The sequence below is a fragment of the Manduca sexta genome, chromosome 12 (genome assembly GCF_014839805.1).
Source record: "Manduca sexta isolate Smith_Timp_Sample1 chromosome 12, JHU_Msex_v1.0, whole genome shotgun sequence".
Taxonomy (NCBI): domain Eukaryota; kingdom Metazoa; phylum Arthropoda; class Insecta; order Lepidoptera; family Sphingidae; genus Manduca; species Manduca sexta.
The window spans coordinates 12,143,239-12,162,064 of record NC_051126.1 but is presented as its reverse complement, the minus strand read 5'-3'; positions in this window follow the sequence as shown (position 1 = coordinate 12,162,064).

Below are 18,826 nucleotides of genomic sequence, written 5' to 3'. Positions count from 1 at the left end.
GAAGAAGTCTACTAATCCGTACTAGGCCAGCGTGGTGGACTAAGGCGTAATTCCTTTGAATAGTAGAAGAGGCCCGTACAGCAGTGGGATAGCATATTATAATACAAGGCTGATATTATTATAATGTGAATATAACGAGTAAATTTCATATTGAATGATCTTTATCCTGGAAACTACAGATCCTGACGAAGCGACAAACCTAAAGCATAGACATGTGTATAACATAAATGGTTTGAACTTTGTTTCACAAAACTCAAGCCAGCTTGTTAGACCGTATTTAGGATGAGATTATCCCCCTCCCCCCTAATTATTTGTCCTTATACCTATCCCTTTCCTTCAAGGTAGAGCATTAATCTATATTTCTCGTATTTAAATTTTGTCCTTATCTCTATTCCTTTCTTTCAAGGTATAGCCTTCAAGGTATTAATATATATTTCTCGTATACATTTAAATAACACGTGCAGCATACTCGTGCAAGGAAATGTATCTCGATACACGCACGTGTATTGGAAAAGCAACAACTGAACCGAGAGGTAATCGCGAGAAATGCGAGTGTTGCCGTGTTTTATTGCATTTACTTATGGCACTTATATTTCAATATGCAGGCTCGGCAAAGTGACCCCACTGTATCTGATTGTAAGTAGAGTGGCGTCCAATCAAATGTCGACTGACGAGAGATGGCCCCTGGTTAGTCGACAGAAGCGGCGATAGCCTAGTTGGGTGTGGAACGGACTGCCAAGGTGAATGTCCGCAGGTTCAAATCCCAAGGGCACATACGACTATTTAAAAAAAAAACCTCTGACTTTTCTAAAAAATCATGTGTGCATTCTTTGTGAATTTATCGTTCGCTTTAACGGTGAAGAAAAACATCGTGAAGAAATCTGCACATCTGAGAAGTTCTCTATAGGAATTTCGAAGGTGAATGAAGTCTACCAATCCGCACTAGGCCAGCGTGGTGGACTAAGGCCTAATCCCTCTCAGTACTAGAGGAGGCCCGTGGTCAGCAGTGGGAAAGTATATAATACAGGGCTGATATTATTATTAGTCGACATAATTATGCCGGCCTGTTGAAACCGGATATGCACAGGCTGATCTCGGAACGCGACATACTTACGAGGTGAACTATGGCGGTTTTCAACACCATGGTTTTAATAACATGGGTTTTATTAGTATATAGGTAGTATGGCATCGTAACTCAAAGAGTTTTTCTTAAATAAAAAAAAATTATCAGAAAAAACACAATAATAGTAACTTTACTCAAAATATTAAAAATAATACGAATGACATCGCAGGCAAAGACTAGTGCTCTATTTGCCTTTTAAAACCTTGTAAACAAATGCAAAATTGCGGACGAAAAGAAAATATTTAATTTAATTAAAATACGAGAGATTCTTTATTTGCTGAGAGCTTTGAGCTTTCGCCATTACAGTGCTTTGTGGGTTAAAGCTGGAAGAGTACGTGCTGGTGAATTTGAAAGCTACCTTGGTGTAGTGACGGATACGCTCCTAGAGGTCATACGTTTTGTTCTCGAATTGGGATCAATTGTAGGCATATATCGTAATAATTTTCTGGAAACGAATAATGCTGTATAGCATTTATTGTTTGTGAATTTTATGTTAAGAGTTATTTTTGTTCTGCATAATTTTATCAGAATAAAAATAATCATTAAAATTCATCTACCCTTTGGAAAAGTGTACTGTTAGGATACAAATATTTTTGCGAGGGTATTTGTGACACTTTTTGCTGTAACACTGAGCGTTTGACAGTACGAGGCGGTTAGTTAGTACGTTGGTTGGTGATATCTTTGCGAAAGTATTTCTTAAAGTCAGTGATAGTTCTTTTTATTTTAATCAAAATCGCTAAAGTTCGTATCAGTAGTATTACTCAAAATATTCAAAGGTATATCAGTGTAGTTTTACAGTAAATTAAAAACGCTCCGAATTAGTTTAGACAAATAAATAAATATTATAATATTTTTTATCATTTCAAATTCAAGTCAATTATTTGAATTCAAATTTCGCATTATCTATTTATACCTGAAGCCACCTTGTGTCGCTATGAAGCGAGCAGCTGGCTTTCTCTTCATCACCATCATCAACCCATTGCAGTCCACTGCTGGACATAGGCCTCCAGGTCTGCTGCTTTATGTATATTTCTATAATATACATCTCTTCTACAAAGCCAAAACAAAGCAAATTAGCTCTTAAAAACTAAAAAGCGGGGTTAATAGCAGATAGCGCACGGAATGTATCCGCAATTTGAATTCAATTCACAAGCGGCGTGCAATAAATAAAGAATAACACCAAATGAGGCCGGCTCCTGGATGTAATCCAACTGCACTCTTTTTGTTTGATTCATTACATTGCAGTAAATATTTTGTAGTGATGCTCCTTTAATATCCGCATTTCAGAATGTTCGGTCAACTGTACGCTTTGTTTTTATTTTATTTTACTATTTTCTCCATTATTCGCTGCGCTTATTGTTGAAGAGGTATTTTTAAATGAGGATGTTATTTTATAAGCTATTCATATTTTGTTTAATATTTGTTTGTAAGATGTGTCTTTATCTTAATACTTATGAAATAAATTTTCGACTGTATTTAGTGTTAATTATGTTTGATTACTTTAGAAAATAACTAGCTTTTGCTTTTTTTCGTGATAAAATCCCGCTATAATATATTTTTCCAGGATTCAAAGCAGCCAATAAGCTTCACAAGGACTTAAACTACTCCATACCAAATTTCACAAAAATCCGTTTTGTAGATTTTGAGTAAATCGGTCACATGTATAGGTATCAAATTTGTAATAGTGTCATATATTTTTAAATCACATTTAAGTAATGCGTATATTTTAGAAAATTCATTATTTTTCTTAATATTCCATCGCATACTAGATAAAATACGGAACACTGTGATCAAATATAGTAATAATCGAACATTTGAATCGCAGTTCAGTTGAATGCCTACCTGAATTTTATTAGGACGTTATTCAAAACTAATGGCGTAGAAATTATTTTCAAACGTAGCATGATGCGCCGGAAATTTTAAATTTAAAGGCACTATGTCAATGCAGATTCTAATAGTTTTGAATAGATGTTAATGACCTTAATATGCGCTTTTAAAAATAGTTTATTTTTTGTTTTAATACGCTTATACCTACAATTACCGGTTTAATTCTGAATATAGTCAACAATTATTGCATAAATAATGCGACAATATTGTATCAGGTTTAAAGTACCTGTAAAGATATTGTACAAATGATGATGAGAAATAAAATAAAAATAATACTTTTCACGTGCAAGAAAAGGAGTTATGATATACAAAAATATTTTTTCCAAAGAATAAAATAGCTGTTTATTGCACCAAAAATAAAAATAATGCATTACAAAAGTCGAATGTAATTTATTAAATAATTAATTTGGCAAATGGAACGTAATTTTGATTGAGTGAGACGGATGTATTGAAAAGACAGAGAAAGAGGCAAGATGGCGATAAGTGCGTAGACAGGGGAGTAAGATGTAATTTGTAACGACATAGATTTCTTTTTCCAAGTAAACTAAAGAGATATTAATAAGAAAGATGGTGCATTTTTTCTCAGCATTAAATCCCATTAATATTAATAAATTAATGAAACAGAAGGTGAAATGATACCATACATTTCCCACATTAATTACACAAAAGACGGTATCTTAACACCACTAGATGTTTAATTGTAGAGAAAATATATGTGCGCTCGGGTTTAGGTCCACACCTCTCAGTAAAAACGTTTAAAATGCAATGCTCGTTTTTGTTACGTATTACTGGACGTTGGAATGTAAGGCACAGTTTCAGAGCCAGTCGTCTCGATATAGATTAACGATTGTAAAGTCCTAACCTAAAGTAAAGCTGGCTTGCACAACCACCCACTAAATATTATTACCCATTAAATATTAACGATAAATATATTTTAATCATAATGCTTTCTTCTTCAACTCTAAATGAATGACAGTGACAGCACGAAGTTTTAAATGTGTTTAGCACTAAACATGTTTAGTAAATTGTTATGCAAGCCAGCTTTATTATAACATTTTAATAAATCGCGTCTAATATACGACTTACCGCTCATAAATAGATATTTATACTTATATTAATGTAATTCTGTCTGGCCATTAGGCTTATGAATAGCGGCGATAGCCTAGTTGGTTGTGGAACGGACTGCCGAGACAAAATATATCCGCAGGTTCAAAACCCAAGGGCACACACCTCTGACATTTCTAAAAATGATGTGTGTATTCTTTGTGAATTATAACCGCTTGCTTAAACGGTGAGGAAACATGCACACCTTAGAAGTTTTCTATAGGAAATTTGAAGGTGTGTGAAGTCTACCAATCCGCACTAGGCCAGCGTGGTGGACTAAGGCCTAATCCCTCTCAGTACTAGCGGAGGCCCGTGCCCAACAGTATGACAGACTTTATTATTGGGCATATTATTAGGCTTTCATCACTTCAACTATTCCCAGCTCGCTAACTTTTTGCTAGTAGTAGAATATATTTTGTATCCGAGGTTATGGTTAATGGCTAATTTTTATGAATGATGTGAGCTATTTGATTATGTTATTACTATTATTGTATTATTACAATTATGGGCGATTATAGCGCTTATTCAGACGAGCGGTTAGCCCAGCTATTTATTACTATAAAAAAGTCATTTTATCCCAGGGTAGAAATAGAAATCAAGCCAGCATTTTATATTTCAGTGAAATCGCAGAGTTAATTGCTCCAGTGAGCAGGAAGGTGTGCCATAACGAGCGTTTTTCACAAATTATTACTGTGTTTCATTGCTTCCGTTAATCCGTTCTGATTGATGGCTCCCGCTTCGAAGAATATATAAAATTAATCGTCAGTGCGGGTATTAAATTGATGGAGTCAGAGGTCCGAGGTCCGCTCTATCAATTCTTTTCATGGAAATATAAGATCTGTTATGCACATAATATGGTTAGGTGTTGCTCGTGACTTGGCTGAAGTACCTATGACGGTATTAAATCGCGGAACATACATGGGGGTGATTCGGATACCCCAAGGAGTGCTTTATCTCTGGACCTCCGCTTGACACTATTTTTTGGGACATCCTGTATGTCCTGTAACGTCACACAAAACAATAAAAAATCAAACATAAACCAAATTCCCTATATTCCCGAAATATGATGACAATAAAGAACAGTTAATATTATCTGACTCATGTAGTCTTCAAGGCTGTTTCTACAATCTATTATATAACATGTAAAATCATACAGAACAGCTCTATTATATCAAATATAAACCAAATGTAATATTATTTCGCGAATAAATCCCACAAAGGATTGACCAATGGGAAGTCAAATACACGGCAATGGGAATTAATTGGCGAATGAAAACGGCATTTAAATATTTATTTAATTAAATAAACGTAATTAGTGAACTCAAATTAACATTGCTTCTTTGTGTTAATGAATAATGGAGATCGTTTGATTAGAAAGTAAAAGTCATCGTACTTTCTATGATACACGTATCTGCGTTTTTTTGTTTGTGTTCAATTAAATTTAAGTCAATTTGCTGGTGGTAGGATATATCTTATATCTGCCCGGATAGCGACCACCACACACAAGGTGTTAAAACCCGCCATAGTGGTCTTTGTAAGTGTGCTGTGTTCCGGGATTAGCCTGTGTATATCCGGTTCCAACAGGCATAATTGTGTCGACTGTCGAGGGGTAATCATCACTCGTTAGTTAACATTCTATTGGACCCCACTCCACTTACCATCAGGTGCAGGGGGTGATTTTGTTATATCCGAGTAAAGAAAAACATAATTTTGTTTCATGTGTGTTGGTTTATTTTATTTTTCGTGTAATTTGTCTGTGTTATGATGATATGTAAAGAAATTCTTTTTCATATTATAACGTATAAAATGTGATAACTTATAGAAGAATAGAATAGAAGTCAACGCAAAACCAGCTGAAAGGATGGAAGGAAGGCACGCATATAGAGCAAGTCCTGATATAGTATATTTAGATATCACGGAAAAGTGCACAAAGCGACCGTTATTCTGTAAAAATATTAATACACGCACGAAACTATGTGCTATAAAATATCATTACCTGTAAAATATTAAACTAAAAACAAAAAACATTACTTTGTTCTAGTTATGTTGAGAGGCTCTTTTTTCAGCACTTAGTCCGTAGTAGGTCGGGCCGTTGTGCGTAAAAACATCACGCTTTTATCCCCAAAGGTGTAGGCAGGGGTACAAACCGACTTTTCACCAAGTGTTTTCAATCCGATGAGATCGGGGGCTAGCCTATCACCATACAGGGCATGCATTCTAGATACCACGCTGATACAGAATAGAAAAACCCAATATTACTTTTTCCGATTCAGGATTCGAACCTAGGACCTCAGAGTGATGTCGTACCGTATAAGAAATACCACTACGCTACCGAGGCAGTTATAAAATGTAATACAAAACAAATTTAAATTCGGTTAATTCCAGTAAGTCGTAATTTATGTTTTCGTTATTGAAATATAAAGGTCAAAGTTCAAGGATTCAATAGTCTTGCGTAAGATAAGTTAAATTATATTTGATCAATATTTGGAACTGGGATAAGAATCGTTATTCTTTATTCATTTTGTAACTTTTCATTGACTTTAAATGAAATTATAACGTAGATTAGCAAACGGATGATGTCATGTCAATAATAAATTTTAAACTAAAATAACTTTTATGACACCGCGGTATCCGCTCCGGCGTTCCGGGTACGAATCCCTGCTTGGTCAATAGTATTAATTATTCTGCTCAGTATCAGCTTGGAGCCTGAAATTTGTTCCCGATATGGCGATAGACTTACCGTCTGTCACGTCATAGGACGGAACATAGCCAAAAAGGGGTGCTCTAGTTGGACCTAGCGTGATGTAAGTTTTGTGGTTGTGGTAGTCAAATAAGCTAGTCACTAGCAGTCTTACTTATACACTAGTTTTAGCGTTAAGAGGTGCTGAAGAATTGCTTAAATAGCTGTCAAAAACATCACCGGTTTCCTAGTTTAAACCTTATTAAGAGGCAAGATGGCGGGTTTTGACTTACAGTTAATCCAGTAAATTTGTATTTTCATTAAGCATAGCTTTACGATTTTTATATAAGTAAGACTGTAGATGTTAAAACATTTCTTTGTTTTTTATCAATGGCACGGCTAAGTGGCCTCACTACGTCTGAAGGTAAGTGAAGAAGCCCAAAAATATGTCAACCGGCAAGAGGTCGTCGAATGGTCAGCTGAGTTACGCCGGCCTTTTTTATACGTGTACAGCAAAGTGACCCCATTTCCCCTATAGTAAGTGGAGTGGGGTGCTATAGAATGTCGACTGACGAGAGATGATCACGCTTTAGCAGACGACGCAGATATACCGGCCTGGTGGAATTGAATATCATAAGCCGATCCTGGAACGCGACACTTACGTGGTCCACTGTGGCGGGTTTTAACACCTTGTGTGGTCGCTATTCGGGCGGATATAAAATATTTCCTACCACCAGCAAGTATGACCTGCTTAAGTAGTTCATCACGTTTCGGTTGAAGTATCCCAAGTTGTAGTAAGGAGGGAATACATATGCTGACAGACTCTTCCTTAATGGTGCAGAAATATGAATTTCTGACCATTTTGGTTCGAGCTGGGATGGAAGAGAAAAGGAAGTATTGTGGGATCTACTTCCAATATCTATAGAAAGTAATAGTGATAAAAGGTTATTGTTTGAACCTCTTTAACTGCCTTTTTCATGTTTCAATGTATTATATCATGTGGTTCCTCAATCCGTCAAATCGTGAATATAAAGACTGTACAGTTATGACCGACATTTCTTAATTTTTTACCCTAGACTGTGTATTTTTAACTCGTGTAAAACCTTATTATAAAGTATTATTTAAACTCACCGAGCAAAGCAAAGCAAGGGGCGCGAAAGGGGTCAGCACAGTCGGACGACCATAATTTCGCGTCTCATTAAACCCATACTTGCTTGTTCTGGTTGGGCATCGGACCTTGTGAATGCACCCTTATTTACCCTTATAGAATATTGGAATAGACTAAGGGCTTGATCCTGGATCATGTGAAAAATATTTTCGTATGTAGGTCGCTGTCATGCCAACATCACCGATTAATTTTTAAATGGCCGCGGATTTATGATATACTAAAACTTATATATAAAAATGTATTATAAAAAAAAATAACATATTATACTTTATGTATAGTGTATATGAAATTTTATTTGGCTGTTTTTTTATACAGTTTGTTGGGCTGACAATAAGCGCCATATTAAAAATTAAAAAGGAAATCGCGAACAAAATTTTTTTAAGTATAAAACATTACACAGATATTTTAATATAACTGCAAAGTTTAATATTTGACCACTTTTTCATTCCTACAAGGATATAGACAAAAGCATTATTGAATAAATGAAACTCCACAAAACACTTTGATACCTCATCCATTACGATCAATAATGAAATCATACCAATATCATTAAAAAGCCATCCATCACATTAGTGATGCGATAACAGATCGTATGTGCCCGCAGTGGAACAATTGAGACCGCAAACCGGCGATATGTAAACCTAGTGCATTGTAAGGGGTCAATTAACAATACGTTAGTGGTGTACGGATTGAGTGATGGAGATTTTGGTTTGTAGTCCTACTAATATTAATGCGAAAGTTTGTTAGGATGGATGTATGTATGCAAATGAACTGCTCTAAACAACAATAAAAAACCAATTATATTTTTTTCTCCTCTCTTTATCATGTAGTCTTTACCTTAAACTGATTTTTGAAAAGAGCAACATCAGAGTTTCTTGCCTGTTCTTCTTTTGTGAGAACTGCTTTCCGAACTGGTGGTAGAGTTAATATTGACGGAATTTAAATAATGTGTAACATTTTACGGATTCAAATAAATCATTTCATTTCACTTCATTATGTATGTTTGTTCATCTTTCACGAAGAAAGTGCGGCGGTTGAGAGGCCTGCCCGCAGATAGATAGGAGACAATTGAAAACTCAGGGTTATTACGTGGTACGAGCTTTATTTTCACACCTCCGCGTTACACTCGGTACTGGTTGCTGGTGTTATGCAACAAGAGTCACTGGCCTGGGGAACTCCGATCCAGGCGAACGGCACGTAGATGTTGCACGTGGCTGGCTCCGGCGGCAGCTCGCCGGGCAGTTGGAAGGCCACGTGGGTGAGCAGGGTGTGCACGTGGTCGGGGTCAGCTCCCGCGACGTTGGTAGTGTGCACGTGGTCGGCTCCGGCGGCAGCTCGCCGGCAGTCGGTCGGGGTCAGCACACCCGACGATGGTGGTGCGCAGCTGGACGTGGTCGGGAGGCAGCTCTCCCGTCTGTCTGCTACGGCACCGTGATCCGCACCGTACAAGCAGGCACGCCGTAGAGGAAAGGGCACGCCGTGAGGAAGAAGGCACGCCGTATAATAGAAGGCACGCCGTAAAGAAGAAGAAGAAGAAGAAGAACCTGGAATCAGAATTCCACCAGGTCGGAATGCAAGCTAGGCTTACATTCCGCGCCAGCGACTCGTGACAGCTCACAAGCCCTGATGCCCAGAATACATAGTTAGCGGTTAGTAAATTGGCACACTCACCCTAGCGGGAACAACGATGTGTGTGACAATATGTAGTGCCACGGCCAAAGATAATGGCTCAAAAAGCTGCGCGTCGCGTTGCACGCCTATTTATGCAGGCGCCATTCGGACGTACGTCAGTGCAATGACATATCATTGCAACGATGATGCTCATTGGTAGTTCTAATTGCGAGGGCGTTAATCATTCGCATTATAACCACAGACTATTTGAAGGACAATAGTAACGTTAACAGAGTATATATATATTAGTATAATTGGTAACGTTACAGTACCCCGCCGAAAAGACCAGGGTTTTACTTATATCTAAATATAAGTAAAATCCGTCTGCCTACCTAGCATTCTTGTTATTTCATCCTTTCATTCCATCCCCTAACATTCATCTCTCTAACAAACTGTCTAGCATCAAAATATTTGATCGAGACCCTGTTGACCAGAAAGTACTTTATAATATTCAAAGACTCTCCTAAAACAACAAAAAGAATATTTGTACCATACTACAAAATTCAAATACTAAGTAGAAGATGTTATAAAAATGGCAAGATACTATGTATGTTGCACAGATGTGGTGAAGTGAAAATGTGAAATGTTTGTATAAGTTATAGAAATAGTGTATAATTAGTTAGTTAAAATTTTAAATAAAAGTATAATATTTTAAATGGTAGATAATATAGTTGTAAAAAAAAGTATAGTTTAATATTTATAGTTAGTAAGTTTCAAGTCTTTGATATGCCAGGTACCAAGTGGATTACCGTTCATATCAGCCAAATCATATACTAAAGGTGATTTTTTAGCAACAATTACACATTTAATATATTTAGGTGCAAGTTTTTTATTAAAATGTTTATCTTTATCACTTTGATAAAATGTTTTTCTCCAAACTACATCACCAACATTAAATTCAGCAGGTTTTTTCCTTAAGTTATAGTTAGCACTATTCCTTTTATGCGCTTGCAAAAGTAAAGACTGAACTTTGTTAAATATACTAGATAATACGCCTAAGTTTTCAGCATAATGATCACGAGGTATGAAAACAATGTCCTGGTCCACGTTAGTGTCTATGTAGTGTGAACCACAAGTGACTAATTCACGACCATGCACTAGAAACGAGGGAGTGTAGCCAGTAACCTCATTAACAGAGTTGTTAATTGCGAATTGAATTTTGGGAATCAAAAGATCCCATACTCGCTGATCATTTTCAATAAATGTGGAAATAGCGGTCATGATAGTCTTGTTGTAGCGTTCGACAGTGTTTACATGAGGAGTATATTTAGGTGTAAAATGTATGTTTGGAACTTTGTACTTTTCTAACATATGTTTCAAGGTTGAGCTAATAAATTGCCTTCCATTATCCATAAGAATGGTTGATGGAATGCCATGTACAAGGAAAACATTTTCTTCTAGAATTTTTGTAATAATTTCCGCGGTAGCGCGTTTTTAATGGAAAAAAGTAGACAATATTTGGAAAAACAACAAGTAACTACAAAAATATAACAATTTTGCTTTCGAGTACAAGGTAGAGGTCCAATGAGATCTATACTTAGCATTTGAAATGGTCTAGAACATGACTTAGGTCTGCCCATTTCACCCAAGGTGGAGTGGTTTTGATGTTTGTGAGAAATACAAATATCACAAGAAGAGACAAATTCTATTACACTAGAATGCATTCCTGGCCAGTAGTATTTTTGTGCCAGTCTTCTGTATGTTTTAAAAATACCTAGATGTCCAGCTAAAGGGTTACTATGGTTTTCGGAAATAATAGATGACCGAAGTTCCTGAGGTACAACTTCCTTCCATTCAAATTCAGTATTTAGAACACATTTAGATTTCATATAACGATAAAGACGATTATTTTTATAATGTAATTAGGAAATGATGTTGGAGAATTTTGACAACCGTGAAAGATATTTAGGTACCATTCATCAGCTGTATTTGTAGTATTTATAGAAGTATCTATAGCACTAAGTTGCATAGGACAAGAACGAGACAAAGCATCAGGAATAACATTATCAGAACCTTTACGATGTTTGATATCAAATGAAAATGCAGAGAGACGGACACCCCAGCGAGCAAGCCGTCCAGTAGGGTTGTTAAGGTTTAGAAACCATTTTAGAGCTGAGTGATCTGTGTAGACAGTAAATTTTTACCAGTCTCAAGATAACATCGCCAGTGTTCCAAAGCAACTACGACTGCTAAAGCTTCGCGTTCAGTAATGCTGTAATTACGCTCCTGAGGGACAGTGATTTACTCATATAGGCAATAGGATGTTCTACGCCATCAATAGTTTGTGTGAGTAAAGCACCGACACCATAATCGCTAGCATCTGTATGAACTTCGAAAGGCAGATCATAATTGGGACATGACAATATTGGAGCTTGAACTAGACAATCCTTTAGTTTATTGAAAGATTCTTCCGCCTCTAGAGACCAAATGAAGGGTTTAGCCTTCTTACTTGTAGAAGTAAGTTTATTGAGGGGACCAGCAATAGAACTAAAGTTTGGAACAAACCTACGATACCAAGATGCAGTGCCTAGAAAACGTTTAACTTCCTTAGGATTGGTAGGTACAGGGAAATTAAGAATGGCATCGACTTTACCAGGATCGACTTGAAGACCATTCGAATTAACAACATAACCCAAATACTTAAGTTCAGTACGGAAAAATTTTGACTTAGCAAAGTTAATAGTTAAGTTTGCTGATTTTAATTTATTATGGACGCGTAAAAGCATAGCCATATGGTGATCAAAATTAGGTGACACAACAATAATATCATCCAAGAAAACGAAAACAGAATTCGTAAATTCAGGGCCATAAAATAAAATATCAACTAGCCGTTGTTGAGTAGCAGGCGCGTTGGTAAGGCCGAAAGGAGTAGTTACGAACCTAAACGAACCTCGAGATGGTATATAAAATGCTGTTTTATCGCGATCACATTCCTCAATAGGTATTTGCCAAAACGCTTTCGAAAGATCAATAGAACTTAAGTAAAAAGTTGGGCCTGAACGAATTTGGATGAAACTTTACAGTAATATCGGTTATACATCAGAATAATATATAGGCTACAACTTATAATGATTTTATGTAGTTTGGTCGTAATATAACGATCCATATCAAGTAAGTCGGAAAATAAATATCTCGGAGAACTCCCTCACGAGGGCGAAGCCTTGAGCAAAAGCTAGTACTTTGTATTTGTAAGTTTTTGTAGGTGTTTCTCTGTTAGTAAACGTAGATACAGGATTGGGAAGTCATTTGGTACAAAGATGGACCTTCTGGATTAACATAATGGAGGTTCATTTTATGGATGTCATTTGGTACTAAAATAGACGTCTTGGATTAACATTATAGAGGTTCATCCTTGAATCAGTGAGACTTTTATTCACTGCAAGGTCTTTCACGCGGACGAGGTCCTTATACGGGGAACAGATATTGTGTTCCAGTTGCGAAAGGTGAATCTTTCTGAAAGAGGACTCGTTACAACATATAGGTAAACTAATATACGCAAATGCGGTTTACAAATCGTTCTAATGATAATTAGATTTTACATAAATTCTACATAAAGGGAAACCGGCAGGAACCGTTTTAAATGGATTTTTCGCCACTGCCGTTATAAAATACACGAACTCGAAATTCTTTTGTAGTCGTACCAATCTCCATCTGTACTCCCTGCTCCAAGTCTTTCTACTTGTCTTGTAGGGCTGCCGCTTCCAACTCCAGCTAGTGCACTTGCCCAGTCATTGCTGCTTCCATAAATGGTTTTGTTTGTTCGGACGTGTTAGTCTCTGGAAGCTGTCTTGAAGCGGCGATAGCCTAGTTGGTTGTGGAACGGACGGCTGCGATGAATGTCCGCAGGTTCAAAACCCAAGGGCTCACACCTCTGAGTTTTCTAAAATTATGGGTGTATTCTTTGTAAATTAATCCTTGCTTTAACGGTGAAGATACTTACGTGAGAAGTTCTCTGTAGGAATTTTGAGGGTGTGTAAAGTCTACCAACATGAAATAGGCCACCGTGGTGGACCAAGGCCTAACCTTTGTTAGTAGTAAAGAAGGCCCGTGCCCAGCAGTGGGACAGTATACAATACAAGGCTAATATTATTATTCTGTAGAATTACTATAGGTATTCTTATAGTTCTTTCAGCAGCAGAAAGCTAGATGTCTCATTCCTGAGACATAGTTTTATCTTAGGAAACTTAATCTGTATTTTAAGTGGATGGTGTGAACCAGTAGAATACTCAAAGCAAAAATATCTTGTTCATCAAATATCTCATGATAGAGAACCAACAGTCACATCACTAGCCTGTAACGCCCGAATGAGGGTGAAGTACGAATTCGGCATGAAAGCCGGCTCGTTTCGGCAATAAGCGTACATGCACTCCAGATTTTGCGGGAGCTAAGCAATCAAAGCGGCCCGAATGCATTGACATAGCTGGCTAATGCTAACTAGGCGTGTTCCGTATGGAGAAAAATTAGTAACGGTAAGCATGTTGCATTACTAGAGGTAATTTTGTTTGTTTAACATCATCGTAATTGATTTAACATCATCTGTATTGTATAGGATGTAGTTGTGGCTATGTTTGTTTAAAAATAAATTGTTTAAGCATCATCTATATTATTAGTAATTATGGCTATGTGTAATTACAAATAAATGTAGCCAAATATTTTAGTAACAAATTCATTATTGTTTCGAATTTCATCAAAATTATCTGCCCACGGTTCCACCATTCTATAAGTTGTTTCCACTTCCTGGGAAGTTAAAAAAACTTCGGACACAATTATTGGAACTGGAACAGTAGTTTCAGAGATTAGCTCGTTCACACAAATAAAATCTTCATCGTTATATTTAAGCATCGAAAACTTGGACTAAAATATAACCACAACTTTATGAACAGTCATTCTCGCATGACGGTACATTGTCGTATCTGCTTTGAAAATATTATGAATAACTGATATTACCATTTAATATTTTGTTAATAAAGGCACAATTCATGATAAATTTACTAACATCCATGAAAAACAACAAAAAGGAAAGAATTCAAGTACTATATTATAGTACTATATATATTTAATCATTTAAACGACGAAAGGCCTCATTTAAGGCCACCTGAATATTAGACCAAACAAACCTGTAAACTAACAATTACTTGATTATATCACACTCATTCATTGCTCACAAAAATGATGAAAGCATGGAAGATAGAAACGAACCAAACTATGATTGGAAATAACACGACACTACACGTTATTGATTTTGATTGGCCGGCAGTATAAATATTGGCTAGCCACTAGTCGGGTTAGAAATTGCACGCCCGCATATGAGCTGTGGCTCTACGGGTAATTGCTTCTCGAACTCTGTAGAAAATCGCTTTTGAATTATTGTTTGCGTTTTGGTACACTTGGTTTTAGTTTAGACAATAGTCTTTGTAAGTTTGTAAGTGATTAGTCTTATAAGTTTGAGCAGCGATAGCCTAGTTGGTTGTGGAACGGAAAGCCGAGACGAATGTTCTCTGGTTCAAAGTCCAAGGGCATACCACTCTAAGTTTTCTAAAATTAGGTGTGTATTCTCACATATGAGAGACCTACCTACCACCAGTAAATTCGAACTATATAGCATACGTAGTAAAATGTAGGTAGATATTGTAACTTTGACTTTGCGGATGAACAACACCTCAGTCCCCCCGTGACCATGAAGGCTGCAAAGTCTTCGAAACGTCGGGAGAAAAATAAAAAACAAAAAACCGCGATAGAATCCGGAAAATTAGTTTAATTTCAATGTCTAACATTCGCGTAAACATAAGAAATCATTATGTTTCCTATATTTTTTAACCAAGTTGTAATTTTCAAAAAAAAAAATGGCCGAAGTCAAATAGCCTTACAATTGCCGATATATTCTCCAAAAACCCTAAACCACGCAATCCTATTTCATAACAAATAAATCGTAAACAAAAATTCTTATAAAGGCAGTGAGTGAAAAGAGTAATTTTATCCTCCATAAAAACAGTTACTCAGTTATTTATGGTGATACCGCAATCTATACAAGGGATTCCGCCTCAGGCAGAGCATTAACGATTATCCGGGCTTCTACAAAGAAATATTACTTTGACAAGTAAATTCCGTGTAGGTATTTATTTTTACGTTCATTGGAGAAGGCGATCGATGGGCTTCCCTTTTTTATATTAAAAATGTAAGGAGCAATGAGTGGGTGATATATCTGGTGTGTTATGTTCTAGAAGGTTCGATGGCGTAGTTTATACGGTATGACTGCAGTCAGGTCTCGGGTTCGATTCCTGTTTTGGGCGTTGATATTTAGTTTTTCTACTCGGTATCAGCCTGAAGTGTAGCATTTGTGTTTGAAATGGAGATGGGCTTGCCTTCACCACATCATGAGACGGAATATATAGCGCTGAAAGTGTTGACTAGTATTATTTTACTAATATTATAAAGATTAAAGTTTGTGAAAATGTTTTCATGTTTGTTAGAAGTAAACATAACAGCTGAACGGATTTGGTTGAAGTTTGGCACACTGGTAGACCTTATCCTGGAGTAACACAGCGACTAATATATACCCAGTAAGTGGGTACTATGGGAAATAAAGTATTTTCTAAATATATGCTGCAGGCATCGTACTGTATTAAGAGACTTATAGCGAGAGACTGCACGCGGGCAAAGTCGCAAGCAACACCTAGTATAATAATAATTAGGCCCACGATTATACCTGAAAGAATTTAGCGAGTTTAAAAATAATGAATGGGGTAACAAAGGACTGTAAAGGTGAGAACACACTTACAAATACAAATAAAAAAGAAAAATTATGTGAGAATAATTTTATATTAAATAACTCGTGTCATATTTACAAAACTTCACGTAAACACAAGTAAGCATAGCATATTAGAAAGATGCTTTAGCAATAAAAAATCCTTAAATATATTTAAAACGTGTCGTATTCAAGAAAGTAAGTGGTTTTCAACAACAATATACTCTCAATCACTCAACATATGGTTTAAAACCAGAATCAGCAATCACTTTAACAAAAGAACGCTACCACGTCCATAATACTATTTCAGGTAAATTTGCTCCTGTACGAGAATTGTATAGGTGCTATTGCGAAATTTAAATTGATACCTCCATTTTCCAACCTGTAACGGCTAAGTATACCTCCACCTGATAGGGAACGGGCGGCGACCGCAGTATCTCGCGATACTATCGTGCGCACGCGACACGGCCCGTGATTTGCATACGAAATGTTTACATTCAGCCACGGCATTTCGCGTTTCCACGCCGCGCCACAATTTGCACCCTTTGTATTGTGTTAACTTAAATTCTCTTTCCAGTTTTTTCATATTGAATTTACGTCGGAAATCTCACGGATTGTACGTTTGTTTTAAACTATTTTTGGGATTTTGATACGGTTTTCGGATTTAGGTGTTTTAGAAGGAGTTTCATGTGCATTATTAAATCTTTTTTGACACTGATAAGTTCTTTTACTAACATTGTGTACAAAATTTATACTTTAATACTACTCTGTTAGTAAGTTTAAATATTTATTTAATTTAATAGAATCATACGTTAATAAATGTAAACATGATACAGTGGCACCCGCACTAGGAAATCCTTTATTATTTTTAATTTTATTTATTTATAAGTAAGTATTTTATATTCTTATATACTAATATAATGCCCTACAAAACTACTTGCGCAGTTCGTCTGCAGGAACATAACGAACCTCTAATTCATAACATTATTATGCTTTCGAATAAATGTACTTAGTCTATCTAAGTATAAATGTAAAAATGAATCCCTATTTCCCTTGGTTACGCCATGACGCGTGAACGGCTGGACCGATTTCACTATTTTTTTTTGTTGTGTTTTATAATTGTCAGGAGAAGGTTCTTATGAAAGAAAAAAATAAAAAAAATGCGCGGAAAATTAGAAAATTTAAGAAAGTTAACGAAAATATTAATTTTATATAACTGTCAATTGTTTGAAATAATTGTCAGCGATTGACAGAATGCACGCTGCAAATTCATAGTTAAGACGGGACAACATCTGTCGGGTCAGTTAGTACGTAATAAATATTATGTAAGTTACTAAACACTTTTTTTTTATATAATCTGTCAAACTTTCATTTAACACAGTCCTAATAAGTATTTGTATCGCGGGTAATTGTGTACAAAACCTATATTTTAGTATCACGTAACCGTTTGGAAATTTATCGCCTTACAATTTATAACGTCTAATTTGAAGTTAATTAACCCCCACAGTTAATGATTCTGTAACGTTAGCTTCCGCTGTGGCCACGCCACGAGTTTCAATGAAGATAATAAGCCTTTTTAATGTTAAAGCTTCCTTGCATTTTTTTGATGCAAACTAAAATTAACACACACCTTTATCTCCAAAGGGGTAAAGAGATGTATTCAGGACAGCTATTTTTTACCTTGTGTGTTCCGTCCCATGATGTGATAGGGGGCGAGTCTATAGCTATATCGGGTTCCTACAAATTCCAAGCTCTGGGCTGATATTGACTTGAAATACCTTATATCATTTTACCCGACCTAGGATTCGAATCCAGGATCTCAGAACGCTGCCGTACCGCGCATGCAGTACGACTACGCCACCGAGACAGTCAGGCAGTTTATCCCCAAATGGGTAAGAGATGTTCCAGGAAAGCTATTTTTTACCTTGTGTATTCCGTTCCATGATTCCAGGGTCTGGGCTGATACTGACTTGAAAGACCTAGTATCAGTTTGCCCGACCGGTGATTCGAACTCGGCACCTCAGAGCGATGTCATTCGCACGCAATATAACTACTCCACCGAGGCACTGATAAAAACCAAAATTAAATAACAGCTGATATTTCTTGTATGTGAGAATGTGCTGATTTGGTACCAACGCTTTGGTTATTTCTGGAACCAAGCAATAAAAAATATTAAGTCGTTTGAAGGACGTGGTACCCAGTGTTATTACTAGGCATTATGACTTAGTGTCTTGACCTTCAGTATTTTGTAATTCGAGGTTCGGGTTGAAGTCCCTATTCGAGAGACGCTCCCAATATAGCACCGCGCCGCGACGCGCAATTTTGCGTATTGATTTATTTAGAAATTACTAGAAGCAACGTACACTTGAAAATTAACTACTCCTTCGCCATTATGTTACGTCTACGCCTACTCACATGTAACAAAACGACACCCACAACAAAATAATA